We start from the raw sequence: 16,453 nt of genomic DNA on the forward strand, positions 1-16,453 counted from the left end.
CAGATCTGAAACTACTGTCTTGAGTGGCTAATACCACACAAAAAATAACTGTTGAGTCACCTGAAACCTAATTATTAGATGAGTCCCTTCTTTGGGTTTTATCTTTTCTCAGTGTCTTCAGAGATGCAACTGGACACTGATTATCTTTGCTCCACAACATTATTTGAGCTATGGCTAAGCTGACACTAACAGAATCGTAATCTCATTCTATATTTTCTGTCTGTGTATTCAGAAACATCTGCTATAGCTGCACGAATTGCCTATCTTTAAGATGTCCTGTTTTGCCATAAGTAAAATATATTTCAGGCTCTCTGGTGCTATGAGAAACAACCCTTTTGGATGTCTCCATGCACGCTTGCTCCCATGTAGGTAAAGTAGGAAGAGGGGTGCAGAAGGACACAAAGACCACAAGTGGGAACTATGGGATTGCTCCAGACAGTTTCTGTATTTGAGGTCTACAGGGTGTGGGAAGAAAGAGAGGCCAGCAGGTAAAAATCATGAAGCTCTGAACACTTCTATCATTAGCTTGTCAGACATTGGAGGCTGAGTACTGGTGCTTACTGTATACGTGACTAGGGTAGACTCTATTCCTGTAGGCACAGGCAAGTCTCACATCCCCTCCTTTTAAGCTTGTAGGTAACGCCGCGGAACTGAGGACTACTTTTGGATTCAAAGATTGCAGTCTCACATGCCATAGGAAACTAATCTCTCAATCTATGCTTTTGATTTTTACTTATTCTTCCAGTTTCTGATAAGGATTTGCTGCAAGTGGCTCATAGTGGAAAACAAAATTCTACTACTAATCAGGAGGGATAGACAAGTCCTCAAAGTCTCCCTGGAAATGGCTTTCTTGCATAGGACCTACTGAGTCCTACAGTGCTGGTGGACTTTCAGGCAGCAGTGCTACATCAGTGTCTTTATCAACTATAGCTACATAAAAGACTGTGACTACTCCTTCCTAATGAGAGACTTCTGTAATGCTCTCTGCTTAGGGCTATTCTTGAGGAATATGGAATCCAAGACAGATGTGACAGTGCCCATCATATTAATCTCAAAGACCAAATCCCTCAAAGCAAAGGAAATATGAACAATTAAAACAATAGATACACTGAATCATATGAATTTCCAGTGCCCTCAATACTAACTCGAGTTCCACACATTAATTTGTAATTCTTGAGCCATGAATAAGTAAATCCTCTTTTGTTTAGAGAGCAAGATTAAAATGCTACTAATATTAAAGCCACTCTTGTTTGCTGGCTTATATGTCTATTTAAATACCTGCCTATTTCTTTGCTTCACCTCTTGAGTGTCAAACTTGTCTTCTTGATAATACCAGCTGAATGGCAGCCAGCAGGCTGAACTCTGTAGGTAAATACCTGGAGAAGTGCTTTGGGAAGGGCTGAGCTGCATGTAAGCAAATTTTACAAGCAGGTCTGGTGTAATCCATTCAAGCCGCTCTGGATTATTGAACATTTTACAGCAAGATAACACTTTGGTGACCCTAAGATATATTTACACTCCTGTGTAATCTATGCCACTGGACATCACATCATGGAAGAGAAATCTCTGAACCTAGTTTATTCAGAACACATCACTATAAACATCCTTTTTTTCAGTTAACTTGTCATACAGAAAAAGGAACATTGGAGATGAAGTCTGTAGCGCTTGTCTCTTCTTGTGTTATTCCTTTTATTTTTCAAAACAGGTTTTAAAAATCTGCAGGAGTCTTAGCTGATCAAAAAAACCAACCCACCAAGAAGGGGAAAAAAAGTTTCAACTAATCAAGTTGAAAATTTTTCATGAGTTTAGAACTAATGAAAATCTATTACTTCAGACTTTTGAAAATCAAATCTAATTCAAAACGTGGTGTACTGCTGGTAAAGAGTAGGTTATATAGAAATTGTAACTTCTATATTTTTTTCCTGTATTCACTGGACATTTCTGTTAAAATAAGACAATATGCCCATTAAAAACTTAGTTCTTTATTGCCTTAATTCTGAAGACCTGACTTCTTCCTTGTGCTAAGGGACTTCCTTTTGCAAAGAATCAATCTGACAGAAATTAAAGCACTGGTTGGCATTCTAGGATGCAGATTAAAAGATACGGATGCAGGGATTACAGAGTGTACCTTGGTGCATTGAAGTCTCTTCCTGACACAGGGATCCACCATTAAGATGACAACACTTTCTGTCTACGAAGGCTCCTTTGGGGGGGAGCCAGGGTCAGGAACATTCTTGGGAGTTGCTAACAAATAACTTGCACCCTATGTTCAGCCTAATCATGACCCTCTTCTGGCCAGTGCTGACAACTTTTCAAAGTTGACTTGCCATTTTGAATGCCTGTGGGTGAAACAGAGGTGCTGGCCCTCATGCCACCACATCACTTGTCCCTCACAGGCTTTCTTGCAGCTCTGCGCTGGCAGGAGTTTGTATGAACCCAGAAATCAGTCCGGCTGCTGGGCTTTTATCTTCATAGATGTCAAGTAAGGACTAACCGTGAACTTGTCTCCATGCTCAGGATCAGATGTGCTCAGTGCTGAAAAGCTCAGGAATGCTTTCAAAATGTACTTTGAAGCCTACTTGGTAGGAACAGCTGGAGTATATGTCTGTGTTACCAGCAAGCTGCTCTGATACTGTGAGCAAAAACATAAGCTGAGTCACAGTAGATGACAATGCTGCTGACAAAATGTTTTAAACTGCAAACTAAAACAACAATGGGATTATTTATGGACTGCAACTCTTATTTTAATGTCAATAAATGTACTGGATAAATTCCCCTTCATTAGCTGGAAACCTCAGAAGGAAACAGAAATATTCTGGTAAACCACAAGCTTGTTGCTAGCAAATACATGGCTACATTTCCATTGCAGAGGCACATCCAGACTGTTTCTTCACTGGGACGATAAATCTCTGGGAGTGAAAAACAGACTCTATAAAAGCAAGACGTACATAGTAAGGGTGTGTGACACATGGCCCTCAAGGCTCTAGAGGATCACACTGGAAAGTAGTGAGAGTAGCTTTTTTTTTTTTCTTTTTATGAATGGAAAACATGTTTTCCGAGATCTACCATTCAACTCAAACCAAATGGTTGGAATGAGTCCCCTTCACTATAGGAGGTGTTTGCTCTCTTATCTACCGGGCTGCACACACCCCAGGAAAAGCAAGTTGGCTTGACTGCCATGTGCAGGGGAAAAAAAAAAAAAAAAAAAAAGCACAGAAATAGTGTATTACCCCTCCCTGATTTCCAAGATGCAAAAGGAGCAAGTCTTTCCTTGTAATAGCTGGCTCCATAGATATTACGCATCAGTCCACATGATACGCTGAATGCAGGGCACTCTAGTTCTTCCCCATCCTACCTCCCGACACATTGCTACTGCTAGAGGCTTTGTGGAGAGAAAAAGAGGACCCACACTTGCTACCAGGGCTCTCCTATCATGGGAGAAGCTCCATCAGGTAAGCTTCTGATTCCTTGAGACTGATTTTCAAAGGCAGATAGAATGAGGCACAACATCTTGCCAAATAATACTGATGTCTCCTCATGTTTCTAGAGGGAATAGTTTCATTTCAGGATGGAAAATCCGGACAGAACGGTCACAGATTGCTTTTTCCTTCTGCTCCTCAGCACTAATCTGTCTTTACTTTTCCTTTCTAAATCTGTGGTTCTATATCTTATCCTGCACCTAATGGCTTGCAAGCTATTTCCAGAATTGAAAATGTGGTACACTCTTATCTGTGTAGCATTTTGTTTATTTATAGCATGACACTAATGACATTTTGAATTTGCTTCAGAGTTTTTTTCTTATTGTAAAGACAAAACACACAAACAATTGTGTCTGGGTCTAAGTACATTCTTAACCCTATTCAATTTATTTCAGATGCTGAGTCCTCAGGAAGGGGGACCAATGACTAATAAATCAGGTGTTTCTTCCTTCAGTGTAAGTCACCTACTGGGATCAATAAGAAGCAGAAAAAAAGAGTTCTCTTGTTTGCGTGAGATAATGCAGACAAAGAGCTACATGTAGTAGGTAAGAGAGCATTTCAAGCCCTATTGGGGCTTAGCATACAGGATAAATTTATCAAGAATAGCTTGTTAGCTCAGCTAAAGCAGGGACCAAGGCAGATTTCTGGGGATGGTGCTGGAGCTTTGGCAGCCCTGCCCGATAGCGCTGGCTTGTATGGGACACACTCTCCTGCTTCCATAACCTTCCCTTTTTTCCAACTTGAGGCAGGTCATTGTTATGTCCTCAACCATCCCAAGGCAATGCAAAACCTGTCACAACACCAGTATATTTTCCACTGGATAAACATTATTCTCACACTCTCTGTAGATAGCAGATACTAAAGAAGACCTAAACGTAAATGTTTACACAAAATGTTGTTCCAATAATAATTTTAGAAAATACATCTCAGTAAAAAAAGAGGTGATCTTGACTGTCAGTTAGCTGTGGACAAGTCAATTGGGATCACGCTTTCTTTCCCTTCTTTCCCTCCCACAAAATGTCACCTAGACTGTTCACTAAAACCTGTATTTTTCACTCAGTTTTGCAAATTATTTGCCTACACATTGGCTAGACAGCCTTGCTTCTGGGTACTTACCAGGACCAGAGCTTTTACCACCATAATATGAGGATTCAACACAAATAATTGGCACAACATTATGTTAAGATGAAATATAAAGCAATGAGATGCCTACAAATTATAGACACTTTTCAGTAACAGGGCAAATCCCAAGTCTCGGAAGTGAAATAGTTATCACAGGAAGCAGAGTGAGAATTGTTTATCAAAGCATGGGAAAAAGCTTCACCAAACTAGTGCAATTTCACAGGTTTCTCTGATGTAACTAAAATAATAACTATGTTTTTTATAACTAAAGAGAAGCTTGTTGCCAAGTACTGCAGTAAGACCATTCCTTCTAAGGCCATCCTGTCACAAAAAGGTTACTGATACATGGCACATATTATATATATTTGCTTTCACATGTAAACATGCAGGCACACATCCATGGTCTTCATTCAGAAGTTTACGTAAACCTCATACTGAATCAGGCTTCCAAACCTGCAGTACCTGAATATGTTCCAATTAAGGCAGAATGAGTTCTTTTGTCCCCTCATTCTGTCTTTGTAGAAATGTAGAGCAGCACCTTTATGAACATACAGACTCTATGTCAGGAATGGATATTATTTTGCCTAGAGCACCTCATTTTGTCTTTAAAAAAAACCAAACACAGATTCAGGTTCCCTTCTTGTAATTGCTTCACCTGAGAATATAGTGATCACCTTCCTAAAGGGAAGCAGCATTAACTAGAGCTTGTTTGTGTTTGTGCTGGAAGACCAGGGCTCCAGTGGATAATCCAAAAGATTATTCCACAGTGGATTAGCCCAGACAATACTTATCAAAAATGTCACACTACAAATATGAGCCAAGAATACGTTACTGGGAAAGCTGCCTGGACCAATGTAAAATTAGAGAAAATCAGAAAGTATTATGTATCAAACAAGGCAAAACACTTGCATAGTCTGTGAACATACGTTGCTATAACTACCTTTATATTAAATTAAACCAAGTAAAAAAAAAAATTAAGAAAATTAAACCCTGTCCCCCTCCAGTGCCTCATCAGTTTGCATTACATTGACAGTTCCACAGGACCTCAGCAGGTCTGACTCTCATATTTTCCACTCATACCTCTGTGCCAATATCTCACTGACAGCAGTAGCAGGCTGCCATCCTCCCTGGGGATGAATACGAAGGGATGGGATATTTTTCAATTCGCATCCTCTCACCTCCGTACATCCCCTTGTCCTACTCTTTCTGCACTTCATTATTTCTGAGACCCGCAGTCATCAGTTTCCCCAAGTCTGAATCACCAGGTCAGCAGTCTTAGCTGCACTCAGCAGCGACAGGAACTTATTCCATAGGTATTCCCATCTCTCCACATATCCAAGCTTCTGCTCAAACCTGCTTTGCTCCATGACTCTGGCCTCTTTACATTCTCAATGTATTCCTGGTTTCTTTCTCCTCCTACTTCATTCTGTTACTCTCTTGCCCTGCCCCACTCTACTCCTCTGGTCATCCCCTGTGTAGCTTCTGTGATCCCCAATCCAAACCAGTTAGCTTTCTCCTTGTGTTGCTTCCAGACCTGCTCCTAAAGGGGCAGAATGGAAATATTTGGTAAGAGCCGCTGCTGCTGGATCCAGAGATGTAACTCGGTGAAAGAGAAACTGAGCTTATACAAAAAGAGAGCCTTGAGAACACAGTAATTCACCCCAGGCTTTAGACTGCAGTTCCATCCTGCCCCACGCATATCAGAAAAGTCACTTACACCCTCTGCTTTGAAACCCACCTCTGTGGCAATCTGTGAGTCAGAAAATGCTTGATTCATCCCACTTAATTGGGAGAGTATAATACAAAGATATATAGAGACAAATATAAAAAGCCAGATGTGTTCACCAACCTCTGTGCTTTTTGCCTTCTAACAACACAGATTATTTGGGGTAAGGATCTTATTAACTCTATTTATGCTGCATCTAACTTAAAGGGGCCATGACTGTAGATTTGGTTTCTGGACCATTTCATACTATTAAATAAATTTTATGCTAAATAAATACCTACAGAAAAGATACTGGTAAAATCTGTCCTGTTCTAAGATTTAATAACAAATGTACGATTTGGTGCATAATAGGCAATTCATTTTGCTATGCATTTACTCTATTTAAAACATAAAGCACTTAAGGATATTTGGAGTATGCAAGACTATTATAAAATCAATTTCTATTCTGGTTTATAGCCCAGCCACTTAAAGTCTTAATTTGCTACAATTCACTTTCTTATTTTCTGACTCGTTAAAGTGGGACCAGCTACCTCCTGAACTCTGATCACATGCTTCTTAGAGCTAAACTATTTAATTATTGTCTACCACATCCACTGTCTCCACTTGCTTATTGCCTACATTTATGCATTTACAGCATCAGTTCGGGTTGTTTGCACTTGCTTGAGAACCTGCTGCCTCTTTTTCGGAGGTTTGAAGGAGGCAGACTTTGGTTTCACGGAGTGATATCCCATTATGCTTTACAAATAAACAAACAGCAGAGTAACTGGCAGGAAGTCATGCCCCTTGGGTGAGCAGGGCTCCATCTTGGCAGAGGGCAAACGAGGCAGCATAATTTTCACTCCAGCACAAAGTGTCTATTCTTGACTATTTGACCAAAGGAAGCAAAAGCAGAGGGACAACTAGCAAAGCACATCTGCAGGGCTGTATTTCACAGGAAGTTATGCGGCTCTTCTGTAGATAAGTTTCACTGAAGAACAAAGACTGATTTTGTTCAATGCTTCCAGAATGATGCATTGAACCTGGACCTAGCTTTTCAATCCCTGGAAACAAGGCTTAGAGAGTGAAACTTAATTTCTCCCTCACCCCTGTTCAAATTAGCTGCATGATTTTGAAATTAGCCCTATACTTACCACATGAAGAAAGCTTAAAAGACACCTGCTAATCTCCAACTAAGTTTACATGTTTTATTTATTGATTTTGCAGACTACACCCAAGTTAGTGCATCTGAGATAAATATCAGCAACAATAGCTAAACCAGTTACATGAAACTTAGCCTCCAAAGCTAAGCTGCCTTAAGGCTTAAGGAACAAAATATTTAACACTAAGAACAAGACAAATGGTGTAATAATACATTAGCAGGCAGTATTGTCACCGATTGCAAACATATTTTGAGCTTACATATTTTGTGTATATCATAACCTCAGAGGCATACTACCCACTACAATGTGTTTTCCAGCAGCTCAACATTTAACATGAGATAATGAGGTGTGTTTTTGAATGATACAAGCAGCATTAGATGTAGTGGGAGCCAAAAACATGATCATATTAAAAGCAAATAGCAGAGCAGATTACCTCTTGCCCTCTCTTTTAGCTTGAGCAGCATATTCCAATAAGTGCAGAAGAGACACTGTCAAGTATTTCTTTATAGTTTAATTTTCTTTTTTTAATCTCCATTGCTTGCAATGCCCTTGCCCTCTTTAAAAGCTGCAGAATAAAATTCCTTTCTCTGTCAATTTTGTACTTTCTCTCTCAGCAAGGAATGACTGGGGATTTAAAAAAAAAAAAAAAAAAAAAAAGGCTCAAAACTTCAGCCCCTCTCCAAGAGAAGAATTAGAGATAAAGGTTAAAGATAAGAAGTTTTTATCAAAATTTTAAGGAACTGATAAGTTTAAAGGAAGGTCATCTGTCCTGCTCCTAATTATTGCTTATTTCTACCATGCCCAGCTCTGTAAAAACAGCGGAGCATTTTATAGCACACTACAGCTAACGGTTAGTGCAGCCTTGGAGATACTTGCTCTTTAAGGAGGACAGTAGGGTCTTTTCTCAAAATATTTTTTTGGCATTTTGGGAGCAGAAGTTGTGAAACATGATGAGAACAAGGTAACAGTGGTCTGAGGGAGGTCCCTAGATCCATGCAATATTGCTACAGCAGCTCGGTGATGCATATTCTAAGAATTCCCTTTGGTGGCTGCCTGATCCGGAGTCAGACCGTGACTGGAAGGCAAATGCTGTTTGTACTGGCTCAGGACTCAGGGACTGGGAGCTATGCGGGGCAGATGCGATCACCTGGGAAGGTAGGCTGAAGGCAGTATGTTTACTCTGGCTTGGCAGTCCAGAGCTGGAAGCCGTCTTGGTGAAGGAGAAAATATCCAGAACCCCTGAATTTATAGATTGGCAGCCTCTAATTTTTTTTCCTGACTGCAGTGGAGAAACTGTCTCTTGGTGGTTATTGATAGAAATTTTCCTTCAGTTTCAGTACTGATAAGATTTTTTTTTTTTTTTTGGTAACTTAAAATCATATTTCTGCAGACCGTTATTTAAACATTTTACTTTTGTTATGTGCTATATATCATATATAGGATTGCTTCTTATGATTTAGTCAGCATATTGTTTAAACATTGCATTCACAATGTTGTACATTTCTGTATAGAGCCTGTAATTTGCATTAGCTGTAGGACTAAGTTGGATTTAATCACTTTCTCCCCTCATGTATTGCAACTCTGTAAAAGAAACAGTAACATGAGGAACAAAGATCTCATCTCCCCAGTTCCCTTCCAACCTTCCCAGCCAGTACAAGCGATTCAAGAGTTAATTGGATGGCACCACATCTAGTGGTTGCTCTCTAATACTAGATGGTTACACCCTTTTGTTACAGTAGGCATTTGGGTCAGCAGATGCCATAGTGGCAGTGAGAAAAAGCTTTGCCTGCATCTTTTCTAGCCTTCCCTGTGAACTTCAAACTTCCCTCTTTTATCCTTTTCTTTAGGGATCCACAGGGAAGCAGCTCAGCTCTCCAGCACACAAATCAACATCAACCCTTAGGCTGATTTCTCCAGCCCAACCTCCACTATATTTAAAATGAATCATGAAAGAATCGGACGCTAATTCACAGCATAGCTAACAACTCCATTACAACCTCAACTCGCAACTGGAGTTATTCTTTTGCCAAAGGAATAGACAACTGCTATTCAAGTAAAATTAATACATCACCTAGAGAAAACTGTTTCATAAAGCAGTATGTTTCAACCTCTGGGTCACGGCTCACAGTAAGTTCTTTAGTTGCTACGTTTTTTGCTTCCTACTTCTATCTGTAACAAATCTAGGGCACAAATCAGAAACTTGGGCATCTACTCCTATGTGTAGAAGCAACCAACATAGGGAAACAGACATTATTAAACTTCCAAAGGTTGGTTTTGTTTTCAGTTGGTTGCAGCAAGTAGAGATGCCAACACTGGACAAGATGGTCTTGGAAGCAAGGTCAAGTGCTTCCTCACTCAAGAAGGGTAAGAAATACTTCAAAAAGGATTTGAAGATTGAAAGAGACTAAAGCAGAAGATGTAAATCAAGCCAACTGGATTTCCAGACAGGACACGCTCAGTGGAGAAAGGCTTACCACCAAATATTTCGTACTGCAACCACTTCAGAGTATTTTTTCCTGTGGTATTTCCTAACAGAGACAATCCGAGATAGGACCCGTCTGTGGGAAGTTAGAGCAGGGAGAGAGTGGGATTTTAATGGGGCTGGGGGTCTGCACATCTGCCACAGCATCAGCTGATACATGGAGTAGTGTGTGCTGTGGTGCCAGCTGATGCTGCTGAAGGCAGAGGCCGAGCACAATGACAAGATGCCTCCTCTGTAGGGACATCCTTCTTTAATTACTCTGCCTGCGGCCTCCTGCTCCTTTTCCACCTTCCTTTCCTCCCTGGAACACAAAGGAGGAGGGGAGGGGAATAGCAACTGGCTGTCAGCTGACTCTGGAGGGAAATTAGATGGAGAATCCCCTCTGAGATGGTACTTTTTGATGCCCTCTCTGATCAGTGCAGTGGCCTAAGCAAAGCTACTGCCTCCTGCTTCCCCCTCTCCCCCTCTGAAATCCCCTGGCAGCCATACTGCTACGGATACACAAATAGTCCAGCAGCAGCAGCCTGAAGCCAGGAGGTGAAAGAAATGACTCCCACTAGCTACGGAAGATAGAATTGTGAGAGGACATGTGCTTTTGGACAGGGAGCTGCTATGAAATGCACTGGGGCAACTGGGGATGGATCCTTTCCTCTCCCCAGGTATACGCCAAATGGTCTAAAAGTTTGCTGGTTGACAAGATATGCAAAGCAGAATGTGTGTAATTTATTGTGTCCAGCAATAAACAAAATATTAAGTGCATTTTTAATGCTGTAAAACCTTTTAAAAGACTTTTAAACCTTTCACTGTGGGACATAATTAAACTTGTTTTGCTATCTGCAACAGACCTGGCCTCCAAACACATAATTAAGCAGTCACAAATTGCAAAATTGGTTTGTTTGGTTTCCACACTATGCAAATATTGATAAAAGCTTTCTCATTTGTCAGTTATTGCACTGTAATTGACAGGCTACGGGCAACACAATTATGTGAGTTTGGAGCTTGAAGACCACAGCCACGTCTTCCCATGATTTCCCAACACTGAATATCTTACTTGGTGTGTTCTCTACGGTTTCAGTGGCTGCATGCACTCAGGTAATGTAGCAGCTACAACTTGAAATAAAAGATTCAAAGCTTGTTAAGCATAAAGGATCTGTTTCTTTCTTTATGGAGGCAGAGGGTTATGCTTTCCTGTAGCTAATTATACCATCTCTAACCACTGAAAGGATTCATAAGCACCAGCATATGCAGAATGACTGGCTACATTTTGTAGCTCAATTCTTATGGACACGTATATGTGTCCTGGAGACCAGAAACACCATATGCTCTAGGAAGCAAGTGCTGGGGCTTCTCTGCACCGTCTCACATACTCTTCCTATTCCTCAGATTACCCAGTACACTGAATATCCAAAGCTTTTACACATAAGCAAGAAGTATGCTATTGTGCATACCTTGTACCCATGAGAATTTTTTATTCAGTAATAACGTGCAATCTATGAAAAAAAATACAGACGATTGTGTGTAAATCATTTAAGCATATTCTCTTCAAGATTTCCAGTAGTAGCTTTTTGGCACTACCAATCAGCCAGAGAATATTTCCAGCACAATTGTTATTGCTGGAACTTTAATTCTTTATGGAAAAAACCTAGATTACAAGGATGAAAACAGAACTACACCAGAAATATCTGAGGAAAGAAAAGAATTGAAGGAGACCAACATTCTCTCACAGGTTTTCCAAACTATTATCTAGCAGCACTTCAATGCTTAAGGTCCCACAGGACAGTTCAAAATACGCAGAAAGATTATTACTTGCCCTGAAACATACCAGCTTAACCAAGGCTTTTAAATCCTAACTCTGAACAAGGGTCTATGTAAAACATCAAAATCCTTGGAGGATCACCAGAAAGAACATAAGGAAGATACAATACTTCTATGTGCTTTTATGGGTGATAGGGGGAAATCACAGTCTGCTCTTACAAGAGTAGAGAGACTGTTCACAATCTGGATTTGTGCTTATTTTCCAGCAGGAATTCCTATGTGCCAAAGACCGAAGGTCCAGATTAACTAATGTCTGGAAAGAAGAAACATCTCAGCTTTGAATACGCTGTGCCAGGGTGCTTCGCCAGCACTTAGCTCATGACGTTTAAAGAAAGAGGAGAATTCGGGCCAGCAAATGAAACTGCTTGAGGAAGCAAGTGGTGGAACTCCATGCTGCAGGGTACTCCAGATGCTACAACTTTGATTAGTTCAGAAGCTTACTGAGGATAGTATTTGCTAATACTTGCTCTTCAGAGTCAGGCTCCTGTCAATCTCATTTTTCCTCTTTCCCTGCGCATTGCCCATCTGCATTAAGGTAGATAGGTAGCCTTCCATATTTAGTCACAAATGAAATAGCTTTGCTATTAAAAGGCCAAAGTCACAATTCCACTTCCATCTCTATGGATACAAGGCTGCACTTCCAAAAGCAGACAAAATTAGACTTTGGTTATACCTACATAAAATGATTATCTTATGAGAAGTGCTTTGGATTTACACTGGTGTAAGCTAAATTTAGCCCCTGAAGTTAATGTTTCAGGGGTTTTAATGAAGTGATAATTTTATGTGGCTTAAAATAGAATTGGAAAACACTAACAACCTTCTACCCATTTTTTTTGAATATGTAGGTTAGTGTAAGTGTCTGTTCCTTCAGTTAGTTTGTGCTTCAAATTATTGGCATTTGACTTCTGTGATTTTGGCAACCATAGTCAGCCTCCTCTAACTAACAAAGAATGAGGAAGGATCTCTGTGCATTTAAATACAAATCAATATGGACATTATACTAGCTTCATCTGCTGAGAAATGCAGAGAACTTGTTTGCACCCAGGCTGAGCCTGCTGCAGACGTATTGCTCAATGCAGTGTAATTGTGACACCTTTGCTAAACCCATGGTATCCGTTCAACTGAGCTACAGCACACTGGAGCTAAAAACTGATCACAAAGCCCAAACAAGATTGTCAAGGTTTTCTTGGCAGAAGCACAACTGAATCTGCGTTGCAGCAGTGCAAGCGTTCTGCTGCCATACCTAACACTGCGGCAGCACTTCTGTGTAAGCTCTTATTTTCAGGGCACCACATTGACTTGGATGAAGAAATTCACTCTTCAGTGAGTGCTGGCATTTGGAGTTATGCAGTTTGTCTGCATAGAAACAGAAATACCTTCACATCTGAGCATACAATGATGCATTTGAGCATATAACTATTGCACTACTACATGCAGTTGGTTCTCAGAAGCTACAAACTACGTCACTTCCTAATCGTGAGAGGTCACTCTAGCCTTTTATTGATACTATTATTTTAAAATAACTAAATTAAGTGGTTCTACAGGTTCTGGATCTCATCAAGGAATGAGAAGGGTGTTAACAGAAGCCCCAAATGTCTGACAATTAAAAAAGGTTTAAGGCCTTGTTCTGCCACTGCTTAGTACTTGCAAGTCCATTTGCAATTAAATAGCATCTTGGCTGCCTGTATCAGCATTTACAGGACCTTGAAACCAGCATGTCTCTGCCTCCAAACATTCCTCATAGAGCAAGAGTCCTGGAATCCCACAAAGATCCTCTTTTAAACACTGTCATTTTATCCAGCTTCACCTTTACTGGGGAGAGTGGTGGAGGGCACATCTAGGCTTTTCTGTGCTCTGAGCAAAAGTTAAATGCCGCAGGAAAACATGGCTGGGCAGCTCTGCCTGCCTTCTTCCTGCCACTATAGCGTACAAGAACCGGACTGTGCGCAACATACTCTGCACATAACATCAATCTTGGCTCTCCCTGTCAGTCCCAGTTTATCTTTTTAATGCTGTCTGGTTGTGAGCAAGGTGGGAGGCGCAGGGTGGGGACCGCTGGTGCAGAGGCACTCCCACTCTGCTACAAAGGGTAATTCCTTGCTCCTGGGCACTTTGCCCCCTTCAATCACTGCAGACCTCGGGGGTGGGGGGGTGGGGTTGGCTACGCTTCAGCTTGCCTCTGAATGAAGCTTTGGAGGAGGATCCAGGTGATCTGGATGGTGTGGGAAGGATGTCAGTGAGCTGGGCCCTCAGTAATTAATGGTTCATAAAGATTTCTGGTATCTGAAATGAGCCTGGTTATGTGACTGCATCAATCTGTTCCAGGGGATGATCAGAGGCAGGTGAGAGGAATAGCTCTATGCAATCACTCTCAAGGCTGTGCCTGGGGAAGGGTGGTGGCCAGGCTTCTTCCACGTCTTCTGTTATTAACCATAACATCCCCTTCATGCTCTAAGAATGAGTGTAAATGGCCCCCAAAATCAAAGGCCTGCAAAGGACAACAGAGGTTGGGTATTTTAGAGCCATACGCCTCGGGTCTGCGTCAACCATTCCTCTCCTGTGCTGAAGAAGCAATGTCAGACTAAACAAATAATGAAAAATGGGGCAGAGTTTCACTGAAGTAAGGTAATTTTCATGGTGGTGTTTGCCTGAAGTAGGAATTACCAAATCACCAAAAAAATACCTAAATCCTGCTGAGGTTTTCTTTCAATGCACTTTACCAGCTTAACCAAGGAATGAGATGTACACAGGCATTCAAACTCCTTTGGAAACCAAATAACAGAACACTGACATTTTTTCAACCGGCAAATAACATTCAGTAACTACAGCAAGGCCTGGGTGTGGAAGAAATATTACCTTTGCACAAGAAGTACTGGACTTTATGGGAAGAAACTTAATTCAGAATTGAACTTCATTCACTTCATTCAGAATTGAACTTCATTCACTTCATTCTACACCCCTCATCCCTTTTCCAACCAATATTTAAATTTATTGTTTAAGAAAAAAAATTTAAAATGTCTCCTGACCCTTGGAAGATGCTTTATTTCTAATAAGGATCCTTTTCAGAAATGCTTTGATCAAATGAAGAAAAAGGAAAGAAGAATAGACAGCTAAATATCCTCTAATAAGAAAAGTTAATAAGGAAAATGGTTCTAATATTTCTTTCTCTGATAATGGTTCCATTGTTTTGATTTTAGAGGCATAAGTGAAGCATACATTCAGTGATGCATTCCCATGACTAAATCACCTGTAAGATTGCATTTTGCATTTGAAAGCTCTTTTACAAGGTCTTTCCCAGAGTAGATGCCCCTGCTGCTTTGATGCGGTTAAGCAATTTTGCACAATCATGTAATAGATTAAATTAGGCTTAGTCTTCCTTGAACATTTTTATACTAGGTCTGGGTTATAGATGGAGCTCAGCAACATCAATTCTCATTGAGGAAGCATACTTGAAGGCACTTAGCACTTTGCAGGAAGAGCTTAACTTGAAGAATCAAAATGAGAACACAAAACTCTACTTGTACAGAACAAATACACTCCACTTTCAGTGACCTTACTCTTTTTTTCCCTGCCACCTATGAGCTGGAATATCAAGTTGTGCCATTTTCTACTATTCCAGAAACACCTTTGGAAGGTGGGAAAACAAACAAACGCACACCACTACACTTAATACCCCAGTGTAGTACCCCATTAAGGGGATAGAAGCTTTGAGTAAAAATGAAAAGGTTGCAAGTTCTTTTGTGTAGCCAACAACAAAATACCCATTCACATCACTGACAAAGCATGGAACCAGTAGTAGGAAAAATGAACTCTAAATAGTTGCTTTAATCTTTAAAATTTAAATAGTATTTAATGAAGGCATTAATCAGCAAAAGAAACATTTTGTGGATATTTGCCATGACATACAATGGACTCAGGGGGTCCATTTGAAGGAAAAAATACCCTTGATCAGGCAGTCTGCATTTAATAACATAGCAGAGGACATAAGCATTTCATAAGAAATGTAATAATCAGGCCTGATTTTCTACTACCTGGCTTGTGTTTAAAGGCCTGGTTCAAGGTGCAAATGGAAAGTTTCCCTTTGATTTTAGGGGGCTTTGCCTGCATGTTGCTTAATAACAGCTTCGCTAATGAAGTGTCCATTGGTTACTGAATGTGACATTCATTTCCTGGCATTTTAAAACTTTTCTAAATATATGGAAAATGTCGACACTTGGATTTTCTAAGAATGAGAAAAAAAGGAGCAGCTGACACTATCTTAGCCAATAGAATTTCAAATACTTTTCTACTCACAATGTATGTCAAGGTAAATACTTTTTTAACATTGAAAAGGGGGATATTGGCACCTACCCCTGATACTGAGTAGGGGAAGGGCTTCCCTTTACTCCTACACTGCCAACCTGCTTGGGCTGCATCACCATTTATGTCCCCTTTCCTTCAAGTTACCATTTGCTTTGTTTTGCTCTGAATGAAACCAAAGAATCTTAAAGCAAAAGTTATTTGGGTTGAAACTGTAAATGATATGAAACCCCTGATATAAAACTTAGGTTTGTTTTTTTTTTTCTCCTAAGCTTAGTCAGAATTCTAGCCAAGTTGGCAAACATGATCAGAGCTTCAGGTTGGTGTGTGTGAAACAAAAATCCCCCCAAACTCTGAAAAACAAGTCACTTTTGCCTTATTTTAGGGATTT

The sequence above is a fragment of the Haliaeetus albicilla genome, chromosome 8 (genome assembly GCF_947461875.1).
Source record: "Haliaeetus albicilla chromosome 8, bHalAlb1.1, whole genome shotgun sequence".
Taxonomy (NCBI): Eukaryota; Metazoa; Chordata; class Aves; order Accipitriformes; family Accipitridae; genus Haliaeetus; species Haliaeetus albicilla.